This window comes from Pseudonaja textilis, chromosome 7, assembly GCF_049901715.1.
Source record: "Pseudonaja textilis isolate UNSWEBS1 chromosome 7, rPseTex1.2, whole genome shotgun sequence".
Classification (NCBI taxonomy): domain Eukaryota; kingdom Metazoa; phylum Chordata; class Lepidosauria; order Squamata; family Elapidae; genus Pseudonaja; species Pseudonaja textilis.
The window spans coordinates 31,357,228-31,375,019 of NC_141996.1; positions in this window are offsets into that span (position 1 = coordinate 31,357,228).

Genomic DNA, 17,792 nt, shown 5'->3' on the forward strand with positions numbered 1-17,792 from the left:
GAAAAGGGAGTTAAGCCGGCTGGGAAGGGGGGGTGCGATATCTCCCGACCCCTGCCTGGATCCCCCCTCTCTTCAGCTATCCCTACAGGATAACTATAGCCTCCTAATCCAATTGGATCGAAGGCACTCCAGCAGCGAGCGCAGCAGGAATCACGCACAAACACGAATTCCTGCTGCCTCTGAAGCCTGTCAAACCGGAAGGCTGACCTCTCGACAGCTTTTGATTCCATTGAATATGATGCCATTTTCGCTTGGCTTTGGATGTTGGGGTTTGCTTTTTGTTGATGCACCTTCCGTTAAGATTTATTCCAATTAGGAGCAAGGGAGTAAGATGGTGTTGATAGGGTGCCTTCTCTGATGATTTTTTAAATCTACCTAATGTTGTCAGGGAGATCATACTCATCCTTGATGATCTAAGACAGCTAGATCAAAGGTTAGGTGGCTAACCTTTTTCGGCTCCCATGCCAATAATTACATACACATTCTCTTGTGTGCGCTTGCATGCCACTACCCAGAAGGCAATGTGTGCTGGCCCCTATGCATGTGTGCAATTGCCACCTCGCGTGTCACACTTCTTCTTCTGACTCTGCCCTAGGCTCTGCCACTCCTTCTCCTATAGTGCCAGGTAGATCCAATGTGTAATCTGAGGGTATTCTTGGACTCAAAATTCCCGCTCACGGAATAGGTGGCAGTCATTACTAAAAGAGTCTTTTCTCAAATTCATGATGAAATTATTTTTCCTTTCTTGATGTACTTTTAAAAATAGAAAAGCTGAATATATCCAGCATCATTTAGAGAACATTCCACAAAAGGTGTAATGCATTAATTTTCTGTCAAATATTTTTAAATGCCATAAGGGCAGAGAAATGGCACAATCAGCTTGCACATACAGTATTAAACGTGCTGCATAACTTAAGTTGATATCTTTCAACCTGCCTTTACTAGGGAAAGAAAGCATAAATATTAATACTATAGAGAGGTATATTGTGAAAGTAAGTGAAATTGTTAAAACGCGTTTATTTGTCAATTTACAACTAAATCCCATTGAGTTCAATAAATTTATAGAGTTTTATTGATTTTCACAAGAAACTTCTCATTTTCTTTCTCATAAAATTCTGCTTCTTATTCAAATTTTGACTGTTCTGATTTTTATTTTTTTAATATTGTTAATTGCCCACATCTTTACATATAACGTAAGTATATCTAACTCATAGGAGACCATATCATGAATTTGGAGTCTTGGATTGGCAGAACCTTCTTTTCTATTTTGTTGATACAAAAATGCAATAATGACAAGTACAACAACAACAACAATAATAAATAACATTTCTCATTATGTTTTGGGGAAATTATCAGAAAAAAAGATAATGCTTGAGGTCTTCTATTATAAATTATTTCACCTGTCATTATCCACTTCCCCATTTGATTATGTTGAAAATTGAAGAGGAAGTAGTGTTTAGGAAAGGATTTGTGGAATATTATTACAGGTGTCTTTCTGGATATACATGGCTCAGCTTTGAAGCTTGTGGGAAAGAGAAGGGAGCTATAATTAGAGCCTTGGATAATTAAATAGAGTGCAGTGTTGTTGTTTTTTTTTTTGAGTTCTGCCAACCCCTTCACTAACATCAAGGTCCTGACTTTTAAGCTTGATTTATTTGCAAAGGGAAGCCTCTGAATTTCTTTTTTCTACTTATATTTTATTTTGATTTAACTGATTTTATTTTTTCTTTTGTCTATTTGGATCCTGTTTTCTCTTTTTTCCTTTTTTTTTTTTAATGTACATTAGCGGACTATTTCTTTTTCCTTTTTTCAATTGAGGTTTTTTCTTTTTTTTTTTTTTTTTTCTGGCTGGACTAAGGTGTGGAATCTGAAGAAACTTATTTTTCTTGGTTTTTGTTTTGTTTTTTGTTTTTTCTCTTTTTCTTTTTCCCTTCTTCCTTTTTGGCTTTGTCTTGTTTATTATTATTATTGGGTTTTTATTTTTACTGTTACTTTTTTTTTTTTTTTTTTTTGGTTTTTTTTTTTCTCATTCTTTTTTATTGAACTAAGGTCAGGAAGAATTTGAAGAATTTTCTTTTTCTTTTTTCTTTTTCTCTCTCACTTTTGGCTTTTTTATTGTTGGCCTTCTTACCTTGGATTAAAATTTCATATTTCTTTCTCTTTTTTTGTGGACTAAAATTTGAAAAAACTTGAAGAGTTGGAACCACTTAAAATGAGTAAGAAATTTATATCTTCGGGTGCCTCTATGTCTGCTTCTGCCTCCCCACCATCTGGACAGCGTTCAATTCAGACATTGTTAAAGCAAGATAAGGAGAAAGAAAAAGAACAAGAAAGAGTATCCTTCCAGATGATTATGCAAGGAATTCAAGATCTTAAGGTAAAAATGGATACTATTGAACAAAGAACAGGTAGGATGGAACAGATGATGGAAAAATATGAAGAGAGACTCCAAAATGTTGAAGAGGAGGCAAACAAAGAGAGGAGAAAATTGGAAATATCGACAATAGATTAATAGCGATTGAACAAGAAAAAAGTGAGATGTTGAAGTGGGAGTTGGATAGATCAGAATTTTATCTTAGATTCCAAAATATAGAAGAAGAAAAAGGACAAGATTTGGTTGCGATAATGGTAGGAATCTTGGCGGAGGCACTCGAGATAACAGAAGAGAAGATGATGGATGGAATTGATGAGATATATCGAGTTTTTACAAGATATGCGATGAGAAATAACCTACCCAGAGAAGTTCATATTAGATTTATTAAAAATCTTTGAAGACACAAATATTGCAAGTAGCAAGAGAGAAGCCACTGAAATACAAAAGTAAAGAAATTTTGGTTTTAAAACAAATACCTAGAAGAGTGAGAGAGATGAGAAGAGAATACGATTCCTGACTAAAAGGTTATTGGAAAAAGAGGTGTCTTACAGGTGGTTGATTCCAGAAGGATTGATGTTTACGTGGCAGGAACAGAGACATAGAATTGATTCAATTGAGAAAGCAGAACTGTTTTGCGCAGAGGTTTTTGGAGGCAGAGAAGGAGGAGCAGGAAAGGAGGTCCCATCAATTGAATCTCAAGAGGAACAAATGGAGGTTGGAAAAGAAGAAGGTGCAGTAGGTGGACAAGTGGATATTAAAGATCAACGTGAGGCAAGACCCACGAGAGTGGTTAAATCTAAATATAAAACATAATTATGGAAGAAAAAAATTGATTACAATGAATATAAATGGACTGAACTTAGCTGCTAAGAGAAGGAAGATTTTCCATAAATTAATGAAATTAAGGTTCGACATAATTTGTTTACAAGAAGTTCATATTAAAAAGCAACATGAACAATTGTTATTACAACCAAAATTAGGGAAATTGTATACCTCTTTGACACAATCCAAGAAAAGAGGGTGGTTTTATATATTAAAGAGGCCATTCCAGCAAAAATGATTTATACAGATGATGATGGGAGAATATTAATGGTAGAAATAATGGACAATAATAGAAAGATACTTTTGATTGCAATTTATGCACGAATGATAAACAGGAAGAATTCTATAGAAAATTACATACTAAGACTGCCGAACTTGACTATGTTAATGTAATTATGATGGGAGACTTTAATGGAATTGTGGATAATAGACTTGACTATATTGCAACAACAGTAAAGCATAACAGGAAAACTCTTCCTAAATCCTTTTTTAAAATGATAGATGAATTAACTTTAAAAGACATATGGAGAGAAAGAAATGATAAATCTAAGCAATTTACGTTCTATTCAAATAGGCATTTATCATGGTCCAGACTGGATATGATTTGGATCTCAACAGATTTAATGTCTAGTATTCAAGAAGTAAATATTGAAACAAGTACTTGGGCTGACCATAACCCATTGACAATTGAATGGAAGGGACAAAGGAAAAGATCGAGATGGACATTAAATAATTCTATTTTAAAGGATAAGGAATTTATACAATGGATGGAGAAAGAATTGGCCTTCTTCTTTAAAGAGAACAGAAAAGAAGACACCTCAATACAGAATGTTTGGGACACAATGAAGGCCTATGTTAGAGGCTTGATAATAGACTATACAAGAAAAAGAACAACAGGAAAAGGCGAACTCTTAAAGCCTTGGATGATGAATATAAGGGACTTGAAAAAGAATTACAGAAAATGCCACACAGAAAAGATGTTAAAATGAAACTGGATATAACTAAACATAAAATGGATTTAATAGAGAAAGAAGAACTGGCACAGAAAATTAGGAATGCTAAACAGAATTATTTTGAGGATGCAAATAAACCAGGTAGATGGCTAGCATACAAATTGAGAAAGGAGAAAGAGTCGAGGAAAATACCGCAGTTAATAGACGACCAAGGTAAAATTTGTTATGGCAGCAAAGAAAAAAAGAGATTATTTATGATTTTTATAAGCATTTGTATAAGAAAGAAGACATTGACGAGGAGAAAGTTAAACAATACCTACAGAATGCAAATCTACCTAAGATACCTAAAGAGATTGAAGAAATGCTAGAAAGTAATATAACAATGATGGAGTTAAGTCAAGCACTTAAGAAACAAAATAATGGAAAGGCACCAGGTCCAGACGGGTTTCCTGTAGAATTTTATAAAATCTTTCAAGAATCACTGTGTATTCCACTGTTAGAAGTTATGAATGAAGTTATGTTAAAAAGATGATACCTAAAACATGGTCAGAGGCTTACATTACACTTATTCCAAAAGAGGAGGCGGACCTACTGCAAATCAAGAATTATAGACCGATTTCTTTACTAAATGCAGATTATAAAATTTTTGCTTCAATATTAGCAGAAAGACTTAAAAAGTACTTGAATAACTTTATCCACTCAGACCAAAATGGGTTTTTGCCAAAGCGACAAATCAGAGACAATATGAGAGTAATTCTGGACACCCTGGAATACTATGAGGCACATCCTGAAAAGCAAATGGCTTTGATATTTTTAGATGCTCAAAAGGCATTTGATAACGTGAATTGGAGATTTATGTTACTTTTAATGGAACAGATGGGCTTTGCTAGAAGATTTATTCAGGCAATAGAAGCAATTTATAATGAACAAACAGCTAAGGTAATGATGGAGGGAGAATTTACAGATCCTATTAATATAAGAAAAGGCACAAGACAAGGTTGTCCTCTTTCTCCCTTGATATTTGTATTGACTTTGGAAGTGTTGAATAGAAATATCAGAGAAGATAAAACTATAAAAGGAATGAAAATTAAAAAGGAAGAATTTAAACTACAAGCCTTTGCAGATGACCTAGTCTTTATCTTGGAAGACCCTATAGAAATAGCCTCGAAACTGTTGGAAAAGATAGAGGTCTATGGGGAGGTGGCTGGTTTGAAAATAAATAGAGATAAAACAAAGATTTTGTCAAAGAATATGTTGCTGAAACAAAGGGAAGAGTTGGCAGAACTGTTAAAAATTCAAGTCACAAACAAGGTTAAGTATCTGGGGATATATTTGACATCAAGATGTAGTACATTGAAGGAGAATAATTATATTAAACTTAAACAACAGATAGCTCAAGACTTGAAAAAATGGGAGAACTTACAATTGTCATTAATAGGAAGGATTTCAACAATTAAGATGAACATTTTACCCAGAGTCTTATTTTTGTTTCAAACAATACCAATTAGGCTTGGAAAAGAATATTTTGAGGATTTAAATAAAATTGTTTTGAAGTATATATGGCAAGGTAAGAAAGCAAGAATAAAGTTAAAGCTTTTACAGGATGCTAGATTTAGAGGAGGGTTTGGACTGCCTAATTGGGAGTTGTACTACCAAGCTGCAAACTTGACGTGGGTTAAAGAATGGATAACATTAAGGAAAACCAGATTGTTGACATTAGAAGGTCATGATTTGTTGTTGGGCTGGCATGCTTTTTTATGGTACAAGGGAACTAAAACACAGGGGTATTTTAGAAGGCATTATATACGGGAGTCTCTGTGGTTGAATTGGGAGAAGATAAAAAACAGTGTTATTTGAAAATTCCAGTTTGGTTATCGACGATAGAAGCGTTTTCTTATCCTATAATCTATAAAAAGGAACAAACAGTTAACTATGGGGAATTATTAGATGAAAAGGGTGAACTTAAATCGATGCAAAAATTGGAAGAACAAGGTATACGGATGAATTGGTTTTCATATTTGCAAATATATTCAAAGTACCATGAGGATTCCAAAGCAGAGGGATTTTATGATAAGCAAACTGACTTGGATAAGATTTTGATGGGTACTGATGAAAAGGTGATTAAAAAATTGTATGGTTATTTATTGCAAATTAAGCTTGAGGAAGAACAAGTTAAAGAAACTATGATTGCGTGGGGGAGGAATTTTGGATATGGGATTGATTTAGAGAAATGGCAGAAATTATGGTCGCAAAATTATAAAATGACAATGTCTACAGCCTATAAAGAAAACTTGTATAAGATGTTTTACAGGTGGCATTTTCCCCCGACAAGGATAGCAAGAATGTTTAAGAACAAATCCGAAAAATGCTGGAAATGTCATCAGAAACCTGGTTCATACTATCACATGTGGTGGACTTGTGAGGATGCTAGAAAATATTGGACTAAAATCCACATGTGGCTGGAAAAAATGACAAAGAAGCATATAGACTTGAAACCGGAGTTTTTTCTATTGGGAATACTACCAGATACTTATAGTAAAGAGTTGAAATATTTGATTGTAAATGTATTGACTGCTGCTAGGATTGTATTTGCAAAAATTGGAAAAATGAGAAAATTCCATTGCAAGAAGAAGTTGTAAAGAAAATTTTGGAATGTGCTGAGATGAGTAGATTGACTTTTGAAATTAGAGAGCAAGAAGATAAACAATTTTATTTAGTTTGGGATCTTTTCTATCAATGGTTGAATGATGAAATATTAAAATATAAAAGTTAGATAATAAGGAATAATAATGACTTTATTTTCCCTTTCCTTTTATTGGTTTTTGATACTATATTTATATAATAGCTTTCTTTGTTTCTTTCTTTTTCATATTTGGGATAGAATTGGTATGAGTATAAGATTTGTTTTAGAATAAAATATTTAAAATATAGTTATCTCATAAAGGCATGACCGAATAAAAGTTTAGTCAAATTTTTCTTTTTTTTCTTTAATAGAGATACTAGGATTTATAAATTTGTATTGATAAGAGTATTATATAAAGTAACTGTAATTGTGACTATGAGGTGAATGCACAAAACCGATGGACCAACCGACTTACGGTGTGTACAAAAATATGGGGGAGCTGATACTTTTATGCTTTGTTGTTGTGTTTTTTATGTTAAAAAAATAATAAAAATTTATATATAAAAATAAAAAAAAAAGGAAAGGATTTTGCTAAGTTCTAAATTCTGTACAATAAAAGCTTCTGAATACATTTGAATGCTCTGATTACCTGCAATATCTGAGAACTGGTTTTAAGGCTGATAAACCAGAACAATATCCTGAATGTTTTATTTATTTATTTTTATTTATTTATTTGATTTGTCAATCGCTTACAAGATAATAGGTATAAGTCTGAAGGAGGATACAGACCTGCAGCAAGTTAAAAATTACAGACCTATATCCCTATTAAATTCAGACTATAATTTTTTTGCTTCAATTTTGGCAGAAAGACTAAAAAGATATTTAAATAACTTTATCCATTTTGATCAAAATGGATTCCTGCCAAAGAGGAATCAAAGACAATGTGAGAATTATTTTGGTTACTCTGGAATACTATGAGGCACATCCTGAGAAGCAAATCACTTTGATGTTTTTAGACGCACAAAAAGCCTTTGACAATGTGAGTTGGCAATTTATGTTATTGCAATTGGAACAAATGGGCTTTGGTAAAAAATTCATTCAAGCCATTGAAACGATATACTATGAACAAACTGCAAAGGTTATGGTAAATGGAGAACTAACAGAATCTATAGATATAAGAAAAGGGACAAGGCAAGGTTGTCCACTGTCACCCCTGCTATCTGTATTAACATTGGAAGTGTTGAATAGGAATATTAGAGAAGACAAAGAAATAAAAGGAATAAAAATCAAAAAGGAAGAGTATAAATTGCAAGCCTTTGCAGATGACCTGGTATTTATATTAGAAGATCCATTGGAAACAGCACCTAAATTAATAGAAAAAATAGAAGAATATGGAAAAGTAGCAGGCTTGAAAATAAACAAAGATAAAACAAAGATATTAACAAAGAATATGTTAGTAAGATGAAAGAAAGAGTTGGAAGAAGTTTTAGAAAAGTTTTAGGTCACAAACAAGGTTAAGTATTTAGGGATATGGGGGCTTTCAGTTTGAGCTTCTTTGGCAACAGACCTAAATCTGAGATTGTGCGCAGTTTCAATCTGTGCCCGCTGCTGGAGCACCCCGAACCAGCTGGTTTCAGGAGTAAGCCACCCTGTAGAGGTGGTGAAGAGGGGGGAGACTGCCAGCAGGGTCGAGGAGAGCTGTATCTCTCCTCCCCAGCTGGCCATTACTCCCTTTCCTGAAGGCGGTTGCACTGGTGGTCAGAAATGGCCACCTCAAAGAAGAACTCAACCGGAAAAGAATGTGCAAGAGGAAGATAAAATCAGAAAGTTTTGGCTGACCGGGTCAAACTGGAAAAACAACAATACAAGGTACCCTGGAATTTGAATTATAAAGAACAACATTGTTCCCAAAGAAGACTTTGAAGCTGCAAATGAGAAAGGGAAGGGAAAGAATTTGGGTTTTTTTTTTTTCTTCCCTATATTGACAACTAAGAGATTTAAGCAAGAAGCCAGCAAAAATCCACTTTGACATTAACAGGTATTTAAGCTGAAAATAAAATGTCAAAAGGGATAATAAAGATTTCTGGATTCTCAAAAACTTTTAAAAGAAGGAAAAAAACAGAAGGGTGGGATCTAGAAAAATGGAGACCACCTGGAAGTGAAAGGAATTAACAGTGAAACTTTAACAAGATTCCTAAAAGATACATTTTAATTAAAACTTTGTAACAAGATTAGAGAACCCCAGGAAGAGAACGTGGAAAAAGAAGCAAGAAGAAACAGTTTTGGATTATTTGGATTACTTGGTGATTTTTGGATTTTTGGCTATTGGATCTAAAGGACTAAAATTAATCAGGTGGTTGTTTAAAAGTTTTTAAAATGGTATCATTCTTGGAAGAATTGGGAATGGAACTTAAAAAACAGAAATAAGATGCACAAGAAGGAAGAGGTTCTTTTGGCTTCGTATTTCAATTTTTAGAAATGGAGATCCTGAACTATGAGAAACAACAAGAAATGCCTGTAGAACAAGAAGGGTGGGACAAAGAAGAAGCCATTTTCAATGACCAAGTATTTCTATGTGGGGAAAAGAAAGGGGAGGGGGGAAAATAGAGTGAAAAATTTAAGATCTGAAAAAACAGAATAGTTTGAAAAGTAATTACAACATTAGGAAGAAACAGAAGAGAGGACTACAGAAGAGAGAATCAGAATTAGAGAGAGAAGGGGTCAAAAAGGGAGGGGGGAAGAAGAGGGAGAAGAGGGAAAGGAAAAGAAATTATAAAGGACAGAAACAGGACATAGAGAAACAGGGAAAACATACAAGTCACAGGGGTAATGGGTGAAAACTTAATTGAAAGGGGGATTCTGCAAGGGTACATAAGATAGTATTGTTATATTAGAAATAGAAATGAACTTTGAAAATATGAAACAAGTATGATTAAAATGATAGAAAAAATACTCATAGTAATTTAATGAAATGTTTAATAAATAAATGAAATAAGGAGAATGAGAGAATGAAATTAGGAAAGGAGGGGAACATTTTAATTATTATAAATGTGTTATAAAAATTTAAGTGAAGAAGAATATGAAAGAAATATGAAAAAATTATGGAAATATTATAAGTATTCCTAGAAGTATGATATCCTATTGAAAAGAAATGTTAAAGATGTCAAAGATTATAACTAACATTAATGATAGAGCTAAACTGGAATAGAATAAGTATTTTATTTATTATTGTTATATATATTTTTTCTCTTTAAGAACTTAGTGCGTGTTTTAAGAATGTACCAAGCAGAATTTGACTGGAAGTTATGTATTATATTGAACGTTATAATTGTAAAGGCATAAATTGAAGTTTAAATAAGAGTTGAATGGATAAAAATTAAAAGATACAAAGGTGTCATACTCCAATTAGTAACTACAGGGGAAAATTTTGTTTAATGAGAAAAGAAAATATGAAATTGAAACAGGACAGACAAAAGTATAAATATGATGACTAGAAAGGTATTGAAATTTAGAAAAAGATATACCTATGTATATAATTGAATTTAGAAAGGAATGAGATAATTAAAAGTAAGATTGAGAAAACTAAGAGAAGGGAAAAATTTAAATGTTAAAATAGTAATAAGATATGGAATAGAACACAAATATGAATATGAAATTGAATTTGTGTCTGTATGGAGAAGTGATAACCCAGGACCATGCTATTCTCAAAAAAAGAAATTTTACTTGTATTATGTTTTGTGAAAACCCAAATAAATTTTTTATTTAAAAAAAGTATTTAGGGATATGCATCACACTAAGATGTAGCACACTGAAGGAGGATAATTCTTAAACTCAAACAGCAGATTGCGACAGATTTGACAAAATGGGGAAACTTACAATTATCATTGATTGGGAGAATATCTACAATTAAGATGAATGTATTGCCCAGAATTTTATATTTATTCCAGACAATTCCAATCCGACTAGGCAAAGAGTTTTTTGAAGACTTAAATAGAATTGTGCTGAAATATATTTGGCAGGGCAAAAAAGCAAGAATAAAATTAAAATTGTTACAAGATGCAAGAATAAGAGGAGGGTTTGCCTTGCCTAACTGAGAGTTGTATTACCAGGCAACAAATTTGATGTGGGTAAAGGAATGGATAACAAAATAAAAAGAAACAAAAGGACAGGGATGGTAGGCACATTGGTGCACTTATGCATGCCCACTACAGACCTCTTAGGAATGAGGTGACATCAATAGTAGACAGTCTAAGATTAAAGTTTTTGCGGTTTGGGGAAGAAACCACAGAGTCAGGTAGAGTATTCCAGACATTGACTACCCTTTTGCTAAAGTCGTATTTCCTGCAATCAAGTTTGGTGCAGTTAACCTTGAGTTATTGTGTGCTCTTGTATTGTTATGGTTGAAGCTGAAGTATTCACTGACAGGTACGACATTGCAACGTATGATTTTATGTACTATATTTAGATCGGACCGAAGGCGGCGTAGTTCTAGTTTTCTAGGTCTAGAATTTCCAGTCTGATGGCATAAGGTATTCTGCAATGAGTAGAGGAGTGGACTTTCTTGACTGTGTTAATGTCAGATACATAATGTGGGTTCCAGACTGATGAGCTGTATTCAAGTATTGGTCTAGCAAATGTTTTATATGCTCTTGTAAGTCGTGTGATATTATCAAAGAAAAAGCTACGTAGGATTAAGTTAACAACTCTTAAGGCCTTTTTGGCTATTTAGTTACAGTGGGCTCTAGCACTTAAATCATTAGAGATGAGTACTCCAAGGTCCTTGACAGAGTTTGGATCATCAACAAGGTCTTGACTATTCAGCTTGTATTTTATTTTCTGATTTTTTTTGCCAATATGTAAGACAGAGCATTTATTTGTTGAGATTTGAAGTTGCCATTTGTTTGACCATTCTGATACATAGTCGAGGTCTTTTTGAAGTGTAGCAGTATTTTCTGTGGTATTGAATAGCTTTACATCATCAGCAAAGAGAATGCAGTTGCTCTTGATATGATCGCAGACATCATTTATGTAGAGTATGAAGAGGGTAGGTCCTAGAACACTGCCTTGGGGGACAGCACTTTTGACAGGTACAGAATTTGATAGGACTACTACTCCCAATTTTGACCATTTGCTGTCTGTTTGACAGGAATGCTTCTATTCAGTTATGCAAGTGTCCAGAGATACCATAAGATTTTAGTTTTAGGAGTAGTTTGTTGTGTACCACTGAATCAAAGGCTTTACAGAAGTCTATGTAGATTGCGTCTATTGCTTTAGGTCCTTTTTAAATGAAAGTTGTCATTAAATTTGTAACAGTAACTTAAAGAAACCCAACCTGATTCTGAAAATTAGTTTTCCTCTCCTCTTTGTATTCTCTGAATGAATGACTAGAAACAAACATTAAATTTTCCAGAAATCATGTTGGCAATACCAGTAAAGCATGAATTGTTCCAGCTTAAACTTGATTGTTTGTCTTCTCCCCTGACAAATTTAGAATGGCAGGAAAGGAGCAGAAGAAATGACAGAGTGAAATAAAAACTTGTATAGAGAAAAATAGGGTCAAGCTGAAAAGAGCCTGACAGTCTCTTATATTTCAGTTTTTCTTTACTTTTACTTCTGGAGATATTTGCACTTAGTGGTTTGCATAAATATCTGAGCAAAACATAAATTGTATTGAACTGTTAGTATAGGAATAGCACTTGTACAATTTTTTTTTTTAAATTAGAGACTTACAGAAAGTAAAAAGATGGTAATTAGTTAAAAAATTAAGGTTATACCTGCTCATGAAGCCAAATGCTCATATCAACTTCTGAATAAGAATTCCATAACTGTAGTATCTGACTTCAGTCTCTTGATTAATTATTGATGACTCTGGAATCATGGCATCCTTCAGTCTCAAAAGACTATGGTATTGTGCTCGGAAAAGAGGTCCAAAAACCGCATCTGGTGTGGCTAAAAAGGCCAATTTGAGAGTGGCAATCCCTTCCACACTGAGGACAGATATAGTCTGTCCCTTGTCCAGCCCCCAGATTTTGCTGGTTCTGGGACCACTGCCTCTTTGCCTCAACCTGCCAAATAAGTGTCTCTTCTATTCATGCTTAGAGATTGAAAAAAGACCTGAAAGCATGAATAAAAGAAATGACTCCACCAGACTATCAATTATCTGGAAGCCTGTACTCACAAACAAAAAAATCTCCACACCACAAGCCAAGCAAACAACTGGGCATAAACAGACCCCGCCTGATACCTCCAGCTCAAACACACCCCAACTAGCCACCCAGATGAAATCTAGGTTCCTAATAACGATAGCCAGCCATTCACCAAGTCGCACTAAAAGCCCCCAATACACGAAACACAATATTGCCAGATAATCAAGACAAAAAAAAAAAAACGCTACAAAACAAACAAGATATTAGAAACACCAATCAAGCAGAACACAGCAAACTCCAAGACCAATAAACACAGACCAAGACTCCCAACCAATCAAGATGAAGAAAAAACCATTCTGGCACAGCACGAGGCTAGCACCAAATTTAAAAGAGAAATGGCTACGACAGCCTGACACACAGACAAACCCAATACACAAGCCTGATGATGGCAGATGAGATTCTGCCGAAACGTTGCTACACCTTTAAAAGCACAACAATAATGACTTGGGAAAATACCCAAACAAAACTGAATACCATACATATACATATACAAATATATATATATATACATATATACTGTACATATACTGTAGATATACACACACACACACACACACACACACACATATACACACACATATATACACAACCCAGTTTTTATTGTTTATTGTTTCTTTTTTTAAATAGTTTTTATTCAAGAATTTTTTTTTTAAAAAAGAATCATGTTCTCATATTTTACAGTGTTTCCATAACAGTGTATATCTCTATTAGTGTTAATTAAGATCATTTACTACAAAGATATTTTAAATCTAATTTCTGATTTCTTACTTATCTATGTTATTAATATGTCATGATACATTGTTTGTTTTCCTATGTTACTACACTACTACACCTATATACATAGCTATACTAAACATATATTCATAGCTGTACATTTGTCCTTATTTCTGTTGTTCCATAATATTTCTTTAATCATTTTCACTATACATCTTTATTTCCTTTTCATTTAACCATTTGTACCATGTATTTCATGTTGTAAAAAATTCTCCCTCTTCCTTGTTTTTTAATATCATAGTTAATCTAATCATTTCTGTGCATTGGTAAATTTTGTTGATTACTGCTAAATCTGTGGGTACCAAAATTTCCAATTTTGGGCAAAGGCTATTCTTGCTGCTGTGATGATGTGTAGTATTAGATGCTGTTTTTTAATGACAGTTCTGGTATTCCCAATAAGAAAGTCTCTGGGTTGAGTTTAATCTTTAATTTTGTCATCTCTTCCAGCCATCCCTGTATTTTAGACCAGTATTTTCGAGCTTTGGGGCATGTCCACCACATATGAAAATACGTTCCCTGGCTATGATTGCATTTCCAGCATTTGGGTGACATATTGGGAAACATTTTTTCCAATCTTGCTGGTGGAAGGTGCCAGCGGTAGAACATTTTATAGATATTCTCTTTATATGATTGAGATAACATTAATTTATAGTTGGTTTGCCATATTCGTTCCCATTGTTCTAAGTGGATGTTAGGACCACAATTTTTAGCCCATATTATCATATTCTCCTTAACCATTTCCTCTTCCATTTTAAATTCCAATAAGCAATTGTATAATTTAGTAATCATTTTTTTAATTTCCTTGTAATATTTTGTCTAGTTCCTGTTCTTTGTTGTAAAATCCAAATTGTTCCTTGTCTTTTTTATATTTTGTTTGAATTTGGAGGTACGGCTACCACTCAATTTCAATTCCTTGTGTTTTGAGTTGTATCTGTGATTTCAGGTCACCTTCATCTGTTGTGAGTTCTTTGTATTTTATTGTTTTATTCAGATCCATGGCATTAGGATATATTAATGCCTCCATTGGAGATAGCCAGAGAGGTATTTTCACATAGTGTTTTTTTTTATTGCCTCCCATACACATAATAGAGCGTCTCTTATCCAATGTTTTTGAAAGTAGCTATGAGTTCTATTTTTCCCATCCCAAAGAAACGCATGCCAGCCAAGCTGTAGATCGAAACCTTCTATTGTCAATATTCTTTTATCATCCAAGTTAATCCAATCCTTAATCCAGCTGCAGCTTGGTAATATAGCTCGAAGTCTGGAAGGGACAGTCCTCCCTTGCTTTTAGTATCCTGCATTAATTTATATTTTACTCTTGCTTTTTTCTTTTGCCAAATAAATTTACTAATTCTTCAGTTCAAGTCTTTGAAAAAAAATTCTCCAGTTTGACTGGCACAGTTTGAAAGAGATACAACAATTTTGGTAATACATTGATTTTAATGGTGGCTATCCTTCCCATCCAAGAGATTTGTAGATTTGCCCACCTGTCTAGGTCTTTCTGTATCTGATTTATTAATTTGTTGTAATTACCAGCCTTAATTGTAGAACACTTTGCTGTGAGCCAAATTCCTAGATATTTTATTTTGTTTGTTGTGTAAATCCCTAGTTCTTTTGTCAATTCCTCATTTTGCCTTTTAGTACAATTCTTTGTTATTATCTTAGTCTTCTCTTTATTAATTTTAAGTCCTGCTACTTTGCCAAATGCTTCTATTTCTTGTAGTAAATTTTTGTTTGACTCTTTTGGGTCCTCCAGTATAAAAACCATGTCATCAGCGAATGCTTGCCATTTGTATGTTTCCTGTTTGATCATTAGCCATTGAATGTTTCGGTTTCCCCTTATCTGCATTAACAGTACTTCCGCTGATAGAATGTATAGTAATGGGGCAAGCGGACATCCCGGTCTCACTCCTTTGCACATTTTTATGTTATCCCTGGTTTCTCCATTGTTTACTATTTTTGTGTTTTGTATTGAATATATTGTTTTAATTAGCCCTATAAATTTTTCACCATATTTCATCCTGGATATTTGCTCAACCAGAAATTGTCAAATTGTCAAATGCCTTCTGGCATCTAGAAATATTAACACCATCTGATTGTTTGATTTGGTTTCATAATACTCTAGGACCTCCATTATTATCCTTATATTATTTTTATATATCTGTTAGGGAGAAATCCATTCTGGCCTGGATGAATAATATGATTTAATTTTTTTTTAGTCTATCTGCAATTATTACTGCTAGAATTTTATAATCTACATTCAGGAGTGAGATAGGTCTGTAGTTTCTAATTTGGTGGAGATCTGTTTGTTCCTTGGGAATAAGGCTTCCATCTATGTTTGGGGTATTTTAGCTTGATTCAAGGCTTCATTATATATTTCCACCAGTGACTCACCTAGTATATCTTGGAATTCTTTGTAAAATTCTGCAGGTATTCCATCTGGTCCTGGGGCTTTGTTAGTTTTTTGTCTTGCAACTGCCTCTTGTACCTCTTTTAGGGTTATTTTATTGTTTAATAACTCCTGAGCAGTTTCTGCTATGTTAGGTAGTTCTTTGCCCTCAAAATACTGTGTGATGTTCTCATCTAAAATTTCTTTTTTTTTATATAGGTTACCAAAAAAGTTTTGAGCTATTATTTTCTTTTGATCCAATTGTAAACACAGTATCCCATTTTCATTCTGTACAGCTATTATGGTCCTTTTCTCCTTCTCTTTTTTTAATTTGTGGGAGAGCCATCTCCCCGGCTTGTTCACGTTCTCAAAATAATGTTGTTTGGCTAGTTTTACTTTTCTAGCTATTTCTTCTTGAAGGCTTAGGTTTATTTCAAGTTTGACCAGGTTTAATTGTTTTTTAACTAGTTCTTTATGACAATCTTTTTGTAAGTTGATTTCCAGTTTTTCCAGTTTCTCTTTTCTCTTCCTGTCTCTATTCTTTTTGATTTTTGGCTATGTATGCTATTGTCAGGCCCCTAATGTAGCCTTTGTTGTGTCCCATAAGTTTTGAGTCATTGTATGTTAATTTGTATTAATTTCAAGAAATATTTTCAGTTCTTTATTTATCATTTGAGTATACTCTTTCTCTCTCAGAATACCCTTGTTAAAAGTCCATCTGCCTAGCTTTTTCTTTCCTCTCCAAGTCAGTTTAATTGGACTATGGTCAGCCCATGTATTTGGCAGGATTTCCACTGCTTCTGTTTTTTCCAATAGTTCTATGTCCATCCATATCATATCAATCCTGGACCAAGATTGATGCGGGTTGGAAAAAAAAGTAAATTGGGTTTTTGATGTATCCAGTTCCCTCCAGGCATCCTTTAAGTTCATTGCTTGAGCTAATTTGTCAAATGTTATTGGGAGTGTTTTTCTCTTTTTTATTGTTTTTACTACTTTTATAATCCTTTTCTATGTTTGGCACTGCATTAAAATCCCCTAGTATGCATACGTTCAGTTTCTGGTTCATAGTTCAGTTTCTATGATTTTGTTATGGAGTTTGTGATAAAATTCCTTTTGATTAGTATTTGGGGCATAGATTACTGCCAATAATATCCTTCTTTTTTCTATTGTTTTCTCTATGAAAAGTATCCTTCCATCTTCATCATTATATAGTAAGTTTGGATTTAATCAGTTTTTAATGTACAGCGCAAGACCTCTTTTCTTTTGGTTTGTCAGAGCCAAGTGTACTTTCCCAGTTTAGTTACTTCTAATGAGTGTGCATGTTGTTTTGAGATATGTACTTCCTGTAAACATGTAATGTCTGCTTTTTGGTTTATAAGTTTCCTAAACATTTGTTTCCTTTTAGTTGGTGAGTTAAGTCCATTTATGTTGAGCGATAGAAGGGTTATTCCTCATCCATTTTCTTATTAGTACTCTACTACTCTCATTCTCAGCTCTCTTCTCGGTCGGTTGTCTTCTTTCTCTTCCTGGTTTTTCTGTTCTGTTCGTTCTCTCTCTATTTCCTTGCCTTCCACTGTAATCTCCTCCTGACTTCTACTTTCTGTATCTTCCTTACTTTCTTGTTCCTCCTCCATTCTCATGTATCTTCTGT